The sequence below is a fragment of the Rhinolophus sinicus genome, linkage group LG03 (assembly GCF_036562045.2).
Source record: "Rhinolophus sinicus isolate RSC01 linkage group LG03, ASM3656204v1, whole genome shotgun sequence".
Classification (NCBI taxonomy): Eukaryota; Metazoa; Chordata; class Mammalia; order Chiroptera; family Rhinolophidae; genus Rhinolophus; species Rhinolophus sinicus.
The window spans coordinates 69,988,546-70,007,622 of NC_133753.1; the positions used below are offsets into that span (position 1 = coordinate 69,988,546).

The 19,077-nt window shown below is 41.9% G+C and overlaps 1 protein-coding gene across 3 annotated transcripts in view; it reads right to left on the reverse strand.

Moving 5' to 3' along the window:
• FMN1 (formin 1) overlaps positions 1-18,015 on the reverse strand; it is a 379,042-nt gene extending 361,027 nt beyond the window's left edge. For 2 of the 3 annotated variants that reach the window (XM_074327935.1, XM_074327933.1), the window contains exon 1: positions 17,922-18,015. The gene's annotated coding sequence lies outside the window, so the exon portion shown is untranslated. The remainder of the gene's footprint in view (positions 1-17,921) is intronic. The other variant, XM_074327934.1, reaches the window with a different exon arrangement.
• Between the last annotated feature and the right edge of the window lie 1,062 nt (positions 18,016-19,077).

Here is a 19,077-nt window from a genome sequence, read left to right on the forward strand (position 1 = left end):
TTTATGAAAGCTTGATCAGTGCCTGAGAGAAATATGAAAGGTGTGATTTCATGATTCCAACATAAACTGAAAATATATATTTTCATTATTCCCTTTGCTTACACTGCCCCAGAATCTTTATGACTCAATCTCAGGCTACCTTCAGGTATCTGCTCAAATGACGCCTCATTAAAAGGCTTCCTCGGTGACTCAATAAGAAAGCATGTCTATGGCCAATGTGACTCCCCAACCATCACCCTGATGCACCTGTTTCCATGGCACTTGTCATTGGCCACATCATATATCGATGGGTCACTCAGTGTCTACCCCCACACACTGTAGAATGTAACCACTATGAAAGGAGAAGCTTTGTTCCCTGCTGTATCCTGTGCATGAGAGGTTACCTAGAAAATCATGGGTGCTCAATAAAAGTCTGTCCAATGAGCGATCCATTTATTAATATAAGTATTAATAAATATATATGTAAAGTATTTAAAATAGTGGCTGGCCCACAGAGTAGGCCCAGTTAGCTATAGTGGCAGTAGAGTAGCAGTTTTCCTCCCTCAATTCTTTTTGATGGTTTAGTAACAAAAGACTTCTGCCTTGGGGGAGCCTCAGAAGAAGTGGGGTTAGATAAGGGATCAGAGAGGCATCTTTAAAATCTAAGCATGGAGCCATTTACTTTATTTAGGGGGCCCCTGGGAACTACTCAAGTGTTCTGTAATTCAGTATGGTCAAAGAACGGGCTTTAGCGGGATCTGGGGAGCTAACAATGTGGGGGAGAAAGCAAGGCTGGAACCAGGGTGCTGGGATGAAGAGCGTGCTGGGGGGCAGCTTGGTAGCAAACAGAAGTTCAAGGTGCCGCAGTGATTTAGTTCATCCTCTTACCTGGGTTCACCTTCGCTTGTGCAGGGTACAGGCTTTGAGATTTCAAAAATGTGATGTCACCAAGCTTGTTTAGAAAAAATAAATCTATCAAGGCTTCCCTAAAGCAATTTGCACATTAGGGGTGTGTGTGTGTGTGTGTGTGTGTGTGTGTGTGTGTGTGTGTGTGTGTGTTACAGCATTTTCTATAGGCTTGGGGAGACCAGTTCTAAAGGGTTTTCAGAAAGAGGGGATCACGTTGCTGGCCCTTTTTCTACTGATGTGAGCCTAGGGAAGAGAAGATCCTCCATGAGTCATGAGACAACCATAATATCTCACTTGAACAATGGCATAGCAAAGGGTGACCTACCGGCTGGCTTGCCACGATGAGGAGTTTCCACAATGCAGGTCTTTCAGTGCTAGAACTGGCACAGTCCTGGGCAAACCAGTACCCGTTGGCCCCCCTAGCACCATGGTGCCTCCAAACTGGTCTGTACTCATGCACCTGTTGCATGACACTGCAACCAGAGCAATCGTTCCAAAACAAAAATCTGACCTTGTCACCTCCTCACTAGTCACACAGTCAAAACCTGTAAGTGGCAATCTTGCTCTTAAGACAGATTTCAGCCCTTCGCACGGCCTCGAAGGCCCTCTGTAATTGGGCCCCTGCCTATTGTTCTGGCTTCCTTTCTTACCAGGCCCCGACCACCGTTACCGTTTTTTTGTTTGTTTGTTTGTTTGTTTTTTAGTTTCAGGTGCACAAGACAAAGCAATACTTAGACGTTTATCATTTATATCCCTCACACTGTGTGAACCCACCTCCCATCCACGATCCCTCTGACATCGCACACAGCCATTACATTTCCACTGTCTCTAATCCTAATGCTGTACTCCGCTTCTTGTAACTATATACATATATAAAATTATAGTTGGCATTCAGTATTGTTCAGCTTCAGGTGTACAGTGCAGTGATCAGGCACCTACATCCTCCCTGAGGTGGTCTCCTAATGAGACAAGTGTCCATCGGATACCTACAAAATCTTTACAACATTATTGATTACATTCCCCAAATTGACTTTTGTATACCCATGGCAATCTTGTGGTTACTGACTGTTTTCTAAACCCCTCACATTCCCCCTTATCCCCACCCTCCCCCTCGCATCTAGCAACCCTCAGTTTTTCCTCATGTCTCCAAAACTGTTTCTGATTGGTTCATTCACTTATTCTTTTCTTTAGATTCCACATATAAGTGAGATCATATGGTATTTGTCTTTCTCTTTCTGACTTATTTCACTTAACATAATGTTCTCTAGGTCCATCCATGTTGTTGCAAATGGTAAGATTTCTTTCTTCTTTATGGCTGCGTAATACTCCATTGTATAAATGTACCACAGTTTCTTAATCCAGTCATCTACCGATGGGCATTTCGGTTGTTTCCATGTCTACTGCAGCACTACACACGGTTACCTTTTAATGGCTCCCAGGCAGGCCACTCCCTCCTGCCATGCAGGCTCTGTAGCTGCTGTCCCTCGGAACAGAATGATTGCCATCCAGCCTTCTTTCACATAGTAGTTAACTCATAATCATTCTTATCATCATAGCTGCATCACCGTCACTTTTTCACAGAATCTTTCCTGACTTCCCTGAGCACACAAATCCCCTTTTCTGGGCCCTTTTGGTGTCATAGCCACTGCTATTGTTGCCCACCCACATCTTGGCCGTCACCTCCACACATGGAGAACTAGTCACTGAAAATCCCTGTGACGTTCTGTGCGATGGTTTTCGTCTGTCCCTGGGAACACCCTCACCTGCACACATGCTGGTACCAGAAGAGAGTACAATAATAGGCAGTTACTAGATCTGGTAAATTTGGAGAGCCATGACATAGAGTCCAGATTCTAAATCTAATGTGAAGCTATTTGAGAATTTTAAGCAGAGGAGAAACATGATCTGATTACATTTTTAAAAGGTCATTTGGACTGCTATATGGAAAGCAGACTATAAAAGGGCAGGCGAGGAAGCTGAGAGAGACCAATTGGGAGGTTAGTGCAGTAGCCCAGATTATTATTATTCTAGAAGGAATCACTGTGGAAGTGCAACTGAAAGTATAATAAAAAGTAGCAATTTGTAGCATAACACATAGAGCCTTCAAGTTTAGGGTCAGCTCCAGACCAGCAGCTTACTTGAGAAGGCCCTCTGAAGTCTGCTTCGTTCACATTTGTTCTTGGGAGGGGGGTAAAAATATTACTCTTTTTATGTATGAAACAGGGATGAACATATAGTACATAACCAGATGCGCAGCTCATCTGTGGTAGTAACATTTCACGGGGGTGGGAGAAGGAACAATCAGGGAAAAGTCTAAAGGAGAGATACAATGAAAAACAGCTTGAGAAACACGGTTCCAGAATATCAAACAGGCTGCAGGCACTAATTAGGACCGTCAGGTGCTCTTAAGCTGGCCTGGAATGGCCCCTGGTCTCCTGGGGACTGATAAGCCTAGAACTGCCCTGTCACCTCACGTTTCCTCAAAGCTGTACAGACACTGGCTAATTCACCATCTCAATGGGAAGATGGTCCAGTAAGATAAGATGGTCATTTGCAAGTCAGTCTCTCTAAACACAGATACTCCTGTGTGGACATTCTCGAGAAGTACAGCGAAAGAAGGACATTTCTGCAGTTGCGTAGGGTAAGGCAAATACTGTGCATCTGGCAGGATCTCTTGTCCTGAGTTTCATGCTTCTCTTTCTGTCAAAACTTTCTACCTGTTACCTGGTGAATTCCTGTGCTTTAGCACAGCCCAAGCATAAATGTCTCCTTCCCCTGGAAATCCGGGATGAAAAATTATTCCTTCTTTTGAGTGTCCAGAGCACTTTATAAAATAATATTAATGGAACTTATTTCTTGAGCACTTGGGGCAGGCTTACCTGAATTTATTTCATATAATCCTTCTATTATGAATTCCATTTTACAGGTAAGAAACTGAGGCTTAGAGAAGTGAAAGAGCTTGCTCAGTGTCATATAACAAATAAGTAGTAGACAGGATGAATCTCTACTATTTATTTAAGCAGCCTCTTAACCTCCAGACTGTATACACACGATTATGTCACTCACCCCGCTGTATTCTAATCAGCAGTTCATGTGCCTCTTTCCACTATTACTTCCAACATAAGTGACTCAGGCAAGGTGTTATGGAACAAGAATGAGTTTTACAATCAAATCGTATTGTATAACTTTGGGATATTACTTACTGAGAATCAGCTCCCTCTTCTATAAAGTGGAGACAATAAATGCCTACTTAATGGTTTACTGTCAAGATAAAATCAGATATAACTTGTAATGCACTTACCACAGTTTCTGGCACATAAAGGCCATTCAATTAAACAAGTATTAATTGAGGGCTTATGAAACGAGAACTGAGGACAAAGAAATAATAAACAGGCTTTAGGACGAGAACTGAGGACAAAGAAATAATAAAACAGCTTTCATAGAGGCAATATTCTAGGAATTTAATATACTTTTTTTGCTCTCACTTCTTGAGGATGGGGGACCAGGTGTTACTCAACAGTGAATTTTTAAAGTTCAGTAATGCCTAACAACAAGTAGTCACTGAACAACTTTTTAGTGAATGAACGGAAAATGGTTTACACAGTTTCAGAGACCCTAAGCATTAGGGATTATGAATGACTGTGTCAAGTCAGTGGGTTGACATTTATCAAACAGTTGGTAAAATAACTGAAAGTAAAGCGCAAGGATATCACACCCAGCGTCTGTACACACTAAATTCATTTAAACATACAGCTACTACTAAACAACTCTCCAAATGAAATTCTCAGAGCAAAATAGAATACTATAACTTGAACAATGTACAAATAGTCTAATAATACCCAGGAGGTGAGCAGATGAACAGGGGAGAAAGTTTTGAAAGTGTTACTCTTCAAAAGAAAACAGGAGGGGGAGTCATTTTACACTGTTTAAGGAGAACAGTAGTCACAAAACCAGCTACATAATTAATGGCAATGACTTCAACCTCTTCATAGTTTTTGTGATATTTTAGCCGTAGAGAGATTTTTTTTTAAAAGAAATAACATACCTTGAAATGAGGCAGTTATTTCACGAGTAACTATCTTTAGTTTCAATTCAGTTTCTTTAAATTGCTTGAAATTTTTAAAAATTAATTATTTTTGTTATAGATAGCATGTCTATTCAATTTTACAAAAAGTATTTCTAGCTAAACATCCATCCGCCCATCCTTAGATACATACATACATACATAGATGGACAGATGTCGGAAATGATGTTCACCTCAAGTTAACAGTGGGGATTGTGGTATTTGAAATGGTGTTTAAAGATTGTTGTCTTTGTAACTTTCTGCCTGAATTCTCGATAATCAACATATATGGTTTTTTAAAAGTGTGCTCCCTAAAAATGGCGGGAGAGAATATGCCAAGAGCAGTTAATCCTTCCCGGTGGAAATATGGATCATTGTTACTTTCTCCTTTGTAACTTTTCGCATTTTTCACATTTTCAAAACTGATTTTTAAAGGGCTTTACATCATACTCTACATTTATGATTATGTTTCTTTCCTCTCCAGTTAGACTCTAAAATAGAAAGTACTTTTTTACTTACGTTGCAAATAGTATGACTTGAGAATCCAGTTTGCAAAGCAGAAAAGACTGGATTCTTTTGAACGTTCTTCATAAATGCAATCCACTTAAATAAACAGAGTGGAGAGCTAATGAATGGCTATATGCATGTTTACATATTTAAAGGTTTTTATATGAAGAATGAGAGATTATGAAAGAGATTATAAAAAGCTGCATGATGTCAGACTGTCTGATGAGGTCTTTACGACCAGGATTTTTAACTAAGTGGCTTTGCTTGTCCCTTTGTGTTTAAGACATGCTTACTGAATGTCAACATCTGCTTGAATCAACTAGAATAATCCAGTTATTATCCTCTAGTTAAGGATAATAATCTAAAATACACAAATGGTTACATAGTTGTCAAAGGGACTAGTTTATGTGGCACGTTTGGGAAATGGTGGATAAAGCATCTGAGCCACCTCTTTGGCTTTCACAGGAGGTGCCACAGGAACATTTTCTCATTTATGAAGGTTTGAAAGAAAAGTTGGGATTCTGGTTTGTTCCTTAAAATAACTCATGAAATCTATTCAATTTCATGTAACCTAGAATTCTAGGGACAGCAGGCTTCAGTATTCCCTGAGTTTTGTATGATTACATTAAGAGTACAGAAAGTTTTTTTCAAGTCAGTGAGCCGCTTGGATGTAAAACCTTTAATCATTCTCAATTGCAGTTTATAGAATAGAAAACAAATTTTTGTTTCTGTTAGTTTTGGAACTGTTTTCTCTCAATGAAATTTCGTAGCCTATGGTTTCTTTATTTCTTACAAAGGAAAATAATTTTCATAAAACTGTATTTGTGAAATGCTTTAACTCCTATTGTATTCTGTCAAAATGTGGGTTGGCATTTTTCCAGCCTAGGAATTAATAATATTCATAGAAAAATATTAGACTCTTAGATTTAAAGAAAACTTAGAAGTTATCCATGCCATCCCATCTCCCTCCCAACATGGGACTCTCCTCTTCATTGTAACCCTCATGAATGGCCATCCAGTCTCATCTTGAATGAACTCTTCCATGGCAAAATGTTCTTTATCCTACAAGGAAATCTTATGGCATCCTAGACAGCTCTAAGTGTAAAACAATGTTCCCTTATTCTGAGCCAAATGGATTTCCATTCATATCTTTCCACTGGTGCTTTTTCTAACTTTCAGAGCTGCAGTGAGTAAATCCAACGTCTGTCCTAGCCCACAGTCCTTTAGACGCCTGGAAGCCAGTCCTGTTTCCTAAGACCTCCTCTCATCCTGACTAAACTACCCGGTTCCTTCAGCAAGCTCTCAAATGCAAGCACTTCCATCCTCATAAACCCTGCACATTATCTGACTTTTCTCTAGTGTGTCCATGACCCTACTACACAGCAGTGCCCACAGCTAAAAACAGCTCCTCAAAAAGTACCAAAAGTTGTTCCAGGATCACAAATACCATTCTTGCAACAGTCCCTTTAAATCATTAGATGGACACGTTTTAAATAGCTAGATTCTATCTGACTATCTCTTCACCTGTCTTGAGTTGCAGTTTCCTCTTCACCGTGTTTTTCAGCCTTTACAATTTTGAAGACCATTCTTAAATTACCTTTGGTTGCATGCAACTGAAACCGATTTTGTCTACCTTAACCAAAAAAGAAAAACATATCCAATGTCATGAAATTCATGGGCAATTTCATGAAATCAGAGTAAGAGTTGAAGAGCCAAGAGCAGGAAGAACAGGAAGCAGAGCCTGCCAGTGGCCTCTGGGGCAGAGCTCCCACGCGGTGTCCCTGGGGCAGTTCTCTTACTGTGACTTAACTCCAGCGACTCTTAGTCACCGCAATCCTTCAGTCCTGAACTCTGATTCTTGGGAAAGAAAACCCAACTCACTCCGCCTGGGTCAGATTTCTGTCCCTGGTTTAAGTAGTCCTGGGCAGAGACATGGTGTTGCGTATATGGTGCCCATGTTTGTATATGAGGGTCCGTTGCAGAGAAAGGGAAATGGATGTGAATGAGACAGATCTCCACAAAGACTGTACTTCTAAGGGAAAGTGATATGCAGAAATATTAAGCTATGGTTCTTTTTATTTCTCCTTGTGTTTTACCCTTTTGGCTGATTCCCAAAACAGGTTGGTATTTTGAAATTGGTGTTCATTGCATCAGGAAAGGTATGTAACGAGGAGAAAAGAGAGAAATAGCCTGAGAATATTTTTGGATTTTGTTTTCCCAAATCCTAACCTCTTAAAAGAACTCAGGTAATGAATGTATCAAACAAGTAAAAGGACTGGGGTTTATGGACATGAAGAATCTGGAAGAAACATGGAGCATTATCTCCCTAGGGCTGTTGGGAAAGGAAGAAGGCAGGCTTATGGATCTTGGAGAAATGGGGAGCCAGGCCCTGCTTCCTGGCAGTCTCCCCAGAAAGGCAACAGGACTCCAAAGCTGTGTGAGCTACATGGAGGCAGAAGGAACCATAGGAAATGTCTCCAAAAGAGTTCTGCGGACCAAGGTGACCTGGACATGTGCAATGAAGAGAGCCCTGTGAGCTGAAACCTTGGGTGCTACAGTGTAACTAACCTGTGTGGTCTGATGCCTCCGTGACTAGAGGGTCCCCTCTCCCAAGGCTGCCCTCCTATGTCAGCCCCTGGTCTTAACACAACTGTGGGAAGTGATGTGACCCTAAGGACTTAGGGTAAGTCTTCCGCCTTCCCACAAGGAAGAGGCTTGAAACAGAAATGAACATGGTTTGTGAAATACAGGTGAGATCTTTTTTCTATACCTGTCTTTGTAGTTGGAGATTCTCATCTGCTACACTTGAATGGAAAAGACAGGAGCAAAATGAGACCTGAGTGGCTATGCTTCTTCTCTCTCTGTGAATCTGACTTCATCTTTTGTGGGACTCTGGATGTCATACACTGATTGTCATGTTAAAAGCCCCCTTTTATAAATAGTAGCTTAGCAATTTTTTCCCAATCCTCTTCTTATTCACGGCCTTCCTTTCCCTGATGCTCTGCTCCCAGGTCCAGGTCCTTTCTCTGGAAGTGTCATCTTAGACTATGTGCCCCTTCTCCCTTCTTCCATGCCTTTCTTCCCTCTTAGATTCGGTTCAAGATCAAGCTCCCGATGCAACCACTTTGGGACCTTCAGCTACCTCTTCCTTTTGCTTTGTCATTTGCCTAACCTGACTATGATATCAGAATTTTATTGTATTTAAATGTTTTATTTATTTTGGTAAGAACACTTAACTTGAGGTCTACCCTCTTAACACATTTTTAAGTGTACAATACACTATTATACAGTATTATAGGTACAGAATTTTGTTTTTCTTAACAAATTCTTCATTAGTGAAGATCCTAAATCCAGCTAACAGTGCTGCAGTTTGGCAGCCATTGAAATGTTGTAACCAAAAATAAATAAATAAATAAATAAATAAATAAATAAATAAATAAATACCAAGCCTCAAAACTGAGTCTGGGTTGATTGTCCTTTTATTTTTGTAGTTGGCAGGATGGTAACTTCCTGAAGTTGAGTGATATAATAATGAACAAAGCCCAGAGAGTTGGTGACCTGGATCCGTTCTTGGCTGTGCCACTGACCGTGAGTGACCTTGGGCAAGTCACTTTTTATCTCCCCATCTCAGTTTTCTCCATTGGACAACTAGAAAAAATATCTCATCACCTACCTAGAAAATTTAGGGACAAGAATTATAGAGTAAGAAATAGAATAATACTACTTAAGAAAACATTTAACTTTATTTTTTTCAATTTGCCAGTTTCCCTTATGGCACTAGGGTATGGAGTTTTAGTCCTTCAAATAATCATGAAAATTAGAATTAACCTCTGTTTTCAGAGTCTAAAAGAAATCACGATCGGCTTATGACATATCAGAAAGCAAACTTATCACAAGGCCAGTATCCCCCATTATGTGTGCTATGATCTGTTCATATTTATTTGGAGGTTGGGTGGGTAGGAAAAAGCGATTTCAAAAGCCCAGTTGGTCTCCTGTGGGTAGAAGGGACAAGATGCTACAGCAGAAACAGGTTAAAGGAGACAGGGACTTCAGCAAATTGGGACAGGACGGATGCCAATTCTGTAAATGAATTCTGGTTTTTTACAGACCTGTGGGCTGTTAAAAAATTATCTGTAAAGCTTTCCAAATATGCGCTAGGCTTAGAAAATTTTCTAAAGTAGCCGTTTTTATCTAAAAAGAGAAAGGATAATCATCTGAACGCCTAAAAAAAGGCAACTCCTGCTTTTCACTAGATCCATACCCAGAATACTGCAGTGTATTTATGGTTTATCCTGCTTTGAAAGTTTAAAAACTCTTAAAGCCAGGAATATTTTCTGTGGCTTACTAAGTAGGGCACAGACAGAAGGTGGAATGCAAGCCCAGCAGGTAGATTAAACACTACCCAGATTCCATTTACTGCCATACTCTTAAGCTAGTACATTACTTCTCCGAGCCCTGATTTGCTCATCTATGTGAGAGGGACAGCACCACCCGTCCACTGCACAGACGTACCTCCTGACAGATTAGGTAACCAAGGGAAGGAGCTTAAATCTGTTTTAAGCACAGGATGGACACAGAGGGAACATATGGCTCATGCTCTCTGCTTGCCCTTGGAATAAACTTAGAGGGCATTTTTCTCAGTACAGAACGTCAACAAGTTATAGAGACTCCGTGGTGTAACGGTGAGGAATTGGCTTTGTTAGAATTCACAGGGCCAAGACCACAGGGATGAGCTTTCAGTCAGTGAACAGACAGCAGCAATGCACCCTTCAGAAAGGTTTTAGTCACTGCCCTCTGGGGCCTGAACGCATTTAACATAACAATATTTACCCAGTTGTACAGCTCACAGAGGAAAATGATCACTAAACGCTAAGATAGCAATCATCAATCCAAAATGCTTTCCCCATCCTAGCTCAGCAATCTTAACATCAAAGCGCAGACACGCTTTCCTTAATGCTTAGAGACACCAAGACGTTGGAAAGAGGGAGCATGAAAAAATACTATGATCACCTATCGGCTACTCAGAAGGGTTTTCTCTCAGCTGCAGATGAGGTCATTCTTTCAGAGAATTTCATTGGAACTTCACTTATACACATGTCAAGGTTTTGGAAACGACAGTTTCCCCAAATTACCATGATGAGTGCATTGCTGGGTTTAGCTTCTCCTGATTAGTAGACAGGTGCTTGATTCTCTCTGAGGTACCGCATTTTTCTTTCCATGTTTCATACAAGAGATCATTGGAGAAAGCATCTGAGCCTGGACGAGTGTGGACAGATACTCACACGTGAGCAAAAACAGAGCAACCATAGCTAAAGAGCAGCCGCACACTGCTCTGTTAGATGGATGTTTTAAATGCTGGCCTTTAGCTCATCTCATGTTCTCTGCACTTCTTTTCCCAGAACACGCACTAGAGCACTCCTACTGAGATGTTAGGACTAGTCTCTTCCTTGTAGCAGTGAAATGGTGTTTCCTGCCCTGTTTTAAAGCCTCATCTACCCTCCCCAATCAGCCTTCTGGCTGCATTTGCTACTTGTCCATTACTACCCAGATCCTGATGACCAACGTGACTATTAAAAAGTCCTGCCTCCCTGCGTTGCTGTTGTTGTATAGGCCACTCAGCAAGCTCACCGGGACATGCAATGTCTTCACCACAGACATTCAAACTGCAATCTGAGAAATTCACCAAATTGCCACTGCCTGTCTTCACTCCACATCTGAGGATGCTTTGAGGCCAACAGCTAGAAATCTTGGCCAACTGTGCTCTGGACTAAAAGACTGGAAAAATAGTTTGTCCCAACCACTAACCTTTGTTTTTCTTTTGTTTCCATAGAAACATCCCTTATTAAATGCCTGATTGCTCACACTATTATGAAAAAAGATACAGGCCCAAAATGGAGCCACTTGTGCTAAGCCCATGTCACCAAACCAAGACTGCAGTTAGGTTAGTCCTCTCCCAGGACTATAATCTTAACCAGTCAGTCTAGAATTTCCTGGTCAGCACTAGTGAGGTCATCTGCCTAAGAGACCCCTGCCTCCCCGAAAGGAAGGTGACCTTGCCTGAAACAATTCACTCTTTGAAAGGTATCTTCTTTGCCCTGCCTCCTTCTACCTATAAAAGTCTTTCATTTTGTACAGCTCCTTGAGGCTCCTTTCTGTTTGTTAGATGAGATGCTGCCCAATTCATCACTCACTGAATAAAGCTAGTTAGCCCTTCAAATTTATTCAGTTGAATTTTGTTTTTTTTATACCATATAGAGGCCTAACTTAGGTGCACCCCTGACTAACTCCTATACCATTGCCTCCTGAAATGAGACACAACTGTTTAATTGGACTGACTTATTCCCAGGACTAAGCGGCTGATTCAATGAGATGGGCAACGCATTTAAATTTGTCATTTTTTGCTTTCTCATCCTTGTTCCAACCTATGTTTGTTTTCTCTCCTCCTTTGCAGAGCTCTTATCTTGCAAACCCTAACCCTAATCTCTCTTCAGCTACCATGTTGGCTTTTCATATATGAAACTTCCGGGGGCCGGGGAGGGGAAAGAAGTTTCAAAGGGCAGAATAAAGACTATGAAAATACACTACTCCAAAATATGCCACTTTAGCATATGGATTATTCTGAGCTAAAGGCTTTGGAAAACGAGGCGATGCAGAAAAAGCTTTAAGAACAGTGCACAAGTTTTCCTTTTGTAAAGGAAATTCACATTTATAAGACATTTCCATTTTAAAAGGTATCTCCTACCATGCCAGGAGGAGAACTCTTATTAATTCTTATCAGTGGAGAAGATACTGACTTAAATCTGCGTTAAGAACCTTACTAAATAACGCTTGCTTATCATACTGTCTCTGGTCACTTTCCCATAACTTACCCCCACCACCCAGAAGCCCCAACCCCCTTTCCTTTAGCCTAAGACGGTATTTAGCCCATGTCTGGGTACTCGCATATGTAAGTGTGATGCACATGATAATAAACTTGTTTGTTTTTCTCTTGTTATAAGAAAAAAAAGTCCTGCTTACCTCCAAAATATATCTCCCAATAGTCTGTGACTCAGAAGACCAAGGTAAGAAAGTGTTTAATTTGAAAAATGTTGGTCTTTAACAATGATCTATGCATGATTCTCCAGAAAGCAGAAATAGGCATAGTTCTAATAAGATGGAATACAATATAGGTCAGTTTTGATTAAGGTAAGGAAATAGATGAATTGGCTTCAAAAACAAAAAACAACAAAAAAAAAATACAAGAACGAAAAATCCCAGCTAGTGGCCCGATTCCTTCAAAGGTGAATTCCAGAGGTTTTGGTCATTTCAGGAAAGTGGTGGTGAAGTCACATGGTCCAAAGGGAAGACCAACTCTTCCCCTCTGCCAGCCTCATACATACACAATGGCGTTATATATTCAAAGCCCAAAGAAATGCAGACTACTATGGGACATGTTTTACATCTAGCTGTAGAACTTGAGAAATGTAGGTGGGAGGGAATGATCCATTTCCCAGAACCCTGCCTTTTATATGTTGACTAGGTAAGGAAGTTTGTAGCATTCTTTCTGTCTTCCTACTTTCATAATTATCATATTACAGGGCACATAGATAACTGGTTTGTCAGCATCTCTACACAGACACTAAACATAGGGATGTTTCCATTCCCTCACAAGGCCGGCCTGTTGGTGCAAGCTCATATTTGTTCCATGAGGCTACAATTCCCAGGGTCTAGCACCTCTACAAGATCAAGCAAATCAGATTAAAGGCTATAACTCTGTCAACACACAGGCTGGGATCTGCTGAGAATAAAGCTGATTTTTAAGACAAGACTATGTGCATCTAAAAGTAAGTATCCCGATAAAACTAAGTCCCAACAGGGAACGTGAGTAACTCCCAAACAGTGATCTGCCAACAGCGGCATCACTTTATATTATTAAATATCTCTGATGAATTTTCAGTCCTACAAGTCAAGTTTTAATAAGAATACCATTAAAGACAACACCGTCTAAAACACACCTTTGCCTGGGATGACATGCACGAGTCCAAAGCTTGAACAAAACTGGACTTTGACTCACCATATATAAGATAGGAAAGAAGTGTTTCTGAATCCTCTATCAAGAATGTTTACCATCATCACATCAAATTCCAATTTGCTCCCATTCCTCCCATTCCCCTTCCGTTGGGGACAGCTCCACCAATTTTATGTCTAGAAAGGGAGGAAGGCCAGGATATGAGGTTCACCCTCAGACAATGACAGTGCCCACAGGACCCCACTTCCTTGGTCTAAGCCTGTGACCGAGGACCAAGCAATCACAGTTATTTCCTCAGATTCACTTTGGAGCTAGAGAAAGGAGCTATCCTTGGGTTACAGAGCTAAATGGATGTGAATGTAGAGCTTATGAAGACACTAAGAGGACAACGTGTGTGATGCAAAAGAATAAAGTCAAGACAGACAAAGAAGAACAGAAATAAAAGACAGAACTGAAAGAGATAGACAGTGTCACACTCCCTGACTTTAGCTTGTACTACAGAGCTACAATAATCAAAACAGCATGGTATTGGCAGAAAAACAGACACATAGACCAATGGAATAGAATTGAGAACCCAGAAATAAAACCACATAAATATAGACAGATAATTTTTGACAAAGAAGCAAAAAACATACAATGGAGAAAAGACAGCCTCTTCAATAAATGGTGCTGGCAGAATTGGATAGCCACGTGCAAAAGAATGAAACTGGACTGCTATCTGTCACCATGTATCAAAATTAATTAAAAATGGATCAAAGACTTAAGCATAAGACCTGAAACAATAAACTGCATAGAAGAAAACATAGGTACTAAACTCATGCACCTTGGGTTCAAAGAGCATTTTATGAATTTGACTCCAAAGGCAAGGGAAGTAAAAGCTAAAATAAATGAATGGGACTATATGAAACTTAAAAGCTTCTGCACAGCAAAACAAACCATCAACAAAATAAAGAGGAAACCAACTGAATGGGAAAGGATTTCTGCAAACAGTGCCTCCGATAAAGGGCTAATATCCAAAGTATACAAGGAACTCATGCAACTCAACAACAAAAAAACAAACAACCCAATTGAAAAATGGGCAGACGATCTGAAGAGACATTTCTCCAAAGAGGACATACAAATAGCAAATAGACATATGAAAAAATGCTCAACATCACTAATCATCAGAGAAATGCAAATAAAAACCACAATGAGATATCACCTCACCCCAGTCAGAATGGCTACCATCAACAAGACAAATAGTAACAAGTGTTGGAGAGGCTGTGGAGAAAAAGGAACCCTCATACACTGTTGGTGGGAATGCAGACTGGTGCAGCAGCTATGGAAGGCAGTGTGGAGGTTCCTGAAAAAAATTACGAATAGAATTACCATATGACCCAGCAATCCCTCTCCTGGGTATCTACCCAAAAAATCTGAAAACATTCAGAGATAAAGACACATGTGCTCCAATGTTCATTGCAGCTTTATTTACGGTGGCCAAGACATGGAAACAACCAAAATGTCCTTTGATAGATGAATGGATAAAGAAGTTGCGGTATATATACACAATGGAATACTATTCGGTGGTAAGAAAAGATGAAATAGGACCATTTGTGACAACATGGATGGATCTTGAGAGTATAATGCTAAGCGAAATAAGTCAGACAGAAAAAGCAGAGAACCATGTGATTTCACTGATAGGTGGTATATAAACCAAAACCAACAAAAGAAATAGACAAACAAATGAGAAAAAAAAAACCTCAGACACAAACAATAGTTTAGTGGTTACCAGAGGGTAAGGGGGGAGAGGGGTGGCAGATGAGGGTAAGGGGGATTAAATATATGGTGACGGAAGGAGAAGTGACTCTGGGTGGTGAACACACAATAGGATTTATAGATGATGTAATACAGAATTGTACATCTGAAATCTATGTAATTTTAGTAACAATTGTCACCCCAATAAACTTTTAAAAAGAAAAAAAAAGAGATAGAGACAAAGAGACAGAAAACAAGCTATCAACCGGAAAAGCATCTGAATCTCAGGACCCAGCTTCCTCACCAGGACATAAGAGTCTGGTCATGACTCAGTGATGTTAGCCCAAAATGCTCATTTCGCTTAGCATTTTTTCTGCTGCGTTTCCATCCCATACAACAGAAAGGATCCTAACTGATACAATTGACAATATACGCTAAATTTCAAAGTATCCCCAACGAGCAAATAAGGACGTCTAACCTCTCTAAATGAGAAAACTGAACCACAGATATTCAGCAATCACTTGCTGTTTTCTACATGGGGAAAAAAATACATATTATATTCAGAGAAGAAAAAATATTGTAAAACACAAGTTCTTCCAAGCTGGCAAGTTAGACGTTCTTCAATTCCCAGGGACATTTGAAGAAAAGCAGTTGTGCTTCTCCAGGGCAGAAGCCAATGCATTCGTTAGTGTGTAAACAAGCACAATTTCCCAAGTCAGTGCACTGAAGAGCCAAGGAGAAAGGAGCACCCTAGGACAGAAACTTTCTCTAACGCTGCATCTTTAATATATCTAAATAGAGCTTGCTAAGCATTTGTGCAGGATGGTGAGAGACATGTCTGTCCAAACATAGGATATTTTAATTAGTGCCACCCCTCTAAGATGGAGTCTTATGAGAAACCTGAAGACTGCCCTCCCGCATTAGAATCAGCTTTAACACCTAAAAAGGACGGAGAAAAACAATGGGGAAAAAATACACATTTTAGGGACACAACACTGGGCTTTGTTACCCTTGTGGGCAAGTATTAATATTAATAACAGTTACCATTCCCCATAGTATGTGTCAGGAACTACTAAGCATTTTAACTATATCATCTCATTTAATCCTTACACCTTTCCCTATGAGGCAGGTAATACTATCCCGACTTCATAAACAAAAAACTAAAATTCAAGAGAGTAAGTGACTTCCCAAAATCACCCAGCTAGTAAGTGGTTGGTCCAGAATTTGAACTCATGTGACAGGTCTATGAGTTTAACCATTATGGTATACTGACTCCCAGATTTTATTTATTGTTTTCCTCCAGTAGGACTACTGTTCCTTAGTTCCTGTAGAACGTCTAAAGGCACTTTATTCATTGATCCTACTACTCGGCTATAAACACAGTTGAGAAAAACGAGAATCGTGGTACCTTAACTCTGACCAAGAAGACCTGAGACTTTTAGAGCACGTTTAAAGCAGTATCTTCCTCAATGATAATTAATCTGTTATGCAACTCTCAGCTTTACTGTAGTCCTTTCTGAAACCAGGTTAATAGTCTAAGAGCCAAATGATCTTGTAGTAAGTCCTAAGACCAGCTAAGCAAGGGCTACTGAATCCCAGTTATGTGCCGATAAGACGCTACCTGCTGTAGATAATACAACATAATTCTCTCTCCCAAGAACTCAGCTCCCCTAAGGTGGTATAGCACATATGCAAACATGGGTCATGCTTTAGTACAACTGGAGCCACTGTAGTAGAAAGTCAGAGGCTAAGTTACTTAACCTGGTCCTCATAAAGGCTGGGCTCTGAACATTCACCTCTCCCTGACTGAAGCAGCGATATTGCACAGGTCTGCACCGCAAGTCCTGGACTCTGCATTCAGCCCATCAGGAACGTGTGAGTGTCAATGTCAAACTCTCCAGGAGTCAGCAAGCAGCAGTGTGGATGATTAAAACAAGGCATCTTCTGTGGCAATCTCAACTACAAATGGGGATAAGGAAACTTCCCCCCAGTCACACCCTGTTCCCAGCTACTTGTCCTTGAGTTAAGTGAGTACAAGGCTCTGGCCTCAGGGGGCAAGGGCATTGCTTGTTATTTAGGGGGTCAGCACTTACATTGCTGAACAGAGTCTGCCTTTGCAGAACTTGAGGAGCTCTGCTGGAGGAAGAGAAATGATGGTGGTGATGGTGATGGTGGTGATGATGATGGTGATGATGGCGAAAGAACAAAACGGTGGTGATGAATATCACCTATAAATATAAGCACAAAGCAGCAACAGACATCCTTCCAGCCATTGCCAGTCATAATCATGAAGCAGCTTCTGCTCCCAAACCAGCCCTAAGGAGGTGCGACCCCTCTGAACTAAACACATCCAACTTCAAAATAGAGCGTTGCATCCCTCCCTCCCCCGCCCGCCCTTCCACCCCGTCCACCCTTCCTGCGCCAAACTGGGAATGAGACTGCACTGGCGAGTCAACAGAGCTGGGACCTGAGAGTTAACGACAGTTCTGTAGTGAGGAGCGTTAGGGAGACTCTGGGGGCCCCACCAACGCACTTCGGAACCGCTTGGTTAGGGAGCAGAAGGAAAAAACGCAGAAGAGGAGGAAAATAGGTAGCGGGGCAAAACAGATTTGGTGCCTCATTCCGAGCCCTAAAACCCCGGGAGGCGGAGCAGGCAGCCTTTGGTCGTGAAGGAGAAGAGGCGGGGCAGACTGCCAGCAGGACAGACAAGTCTCTCTTTACCTGACCAGGTGCAGCAAGCGCAGCGGATGCAGCGAGGATGCCGCGCTTGAGTCCAGAGCCAGAATCTGAAGCGGCTGCAGCGCCGGCCTCCGTGAAGGCCCCGCCCTATCCCCGCCCCCAGCCCCGGAGTCCCGCCTCCCTAGCACGCGCCCGGCTGACCGGCTGTTTGGAGGAGGCGAGCTGTGAACTGATCGGCGGGGTTGCCGACCAATGGGAACGTGCAGCGGCGCCCGGGGCGTCAGGAGGGCAGGGCGAAAGAGCCCAATCAGCAACTAAGCCGCTGAGCCTGGCTAGGGCGCGGTGAGGTTATTGGGAAACGCTGGTCCAGGCTGCTGGGTCCGAGGCGGCGGTCGGTAGGCGAGGTGAAAGATCTACAGCCACAGCCAATCCCCTCGGCTTGCCCGCGTCGGGGCACCTCTCAGAGCGCGCGCTCTGGACTGGTTCCAAGCGATGAAGGGAAGGGAGAAGGGTCGGGGTTCTCCCAGTTCTCAGAGACCCCGCAAGACTGTGCTGCTCCAGTGGTCAGGTCGGCGCCTGCCCCTGCACCCCACAGCCTAGCCATTCTCGAGTATAAGTGCAAAAAGGAATGAAGGAGGAAAACTCAACAAATAGAACCCAAACCCTTACATTGGTCTTCCTCACACCGCCAGTTCTGCCTCCAAATAGCTCTTTAACCAGAACAGCTGGCAGGTAAATGACTGCTCGCAGATGAGAGCTAAATTGGTTTGGGTGAAACAATGTGCTAGGGCCTTGGCTGTCGGGAAAGGAAAACTGAGTCCGGATGTCATGAGGCCTGGACCTCACAATGGAGGCTCCTTAGCTGGCTGGAAAACCGCAAAGTCCAAAATCTCGTTGATCTTGAAAAGCACTGTTTCTGCTCTGTCAAATCAATGTACACCTTGATGCCAAGGTAAAGTATTTTGCCCCCAAATGCCTAATAATCACTGGAATGAACTACCTTCAAACGTTTCGAGAGAGAATTTGAGGGCTTAATGATCTAGTGATTGCTCTGTGATGTGGGTGGCATTTTATCTGTTCCAAGTAGCTAGGCAAGAAAGAGCACTGACTTTAATCTACTTCCCCATAAATGCAGAATTTATCGTGCATCGGGTACTTAAGAAGAGATTCTATCCTGAACAGATTCTGTTTCCAAATA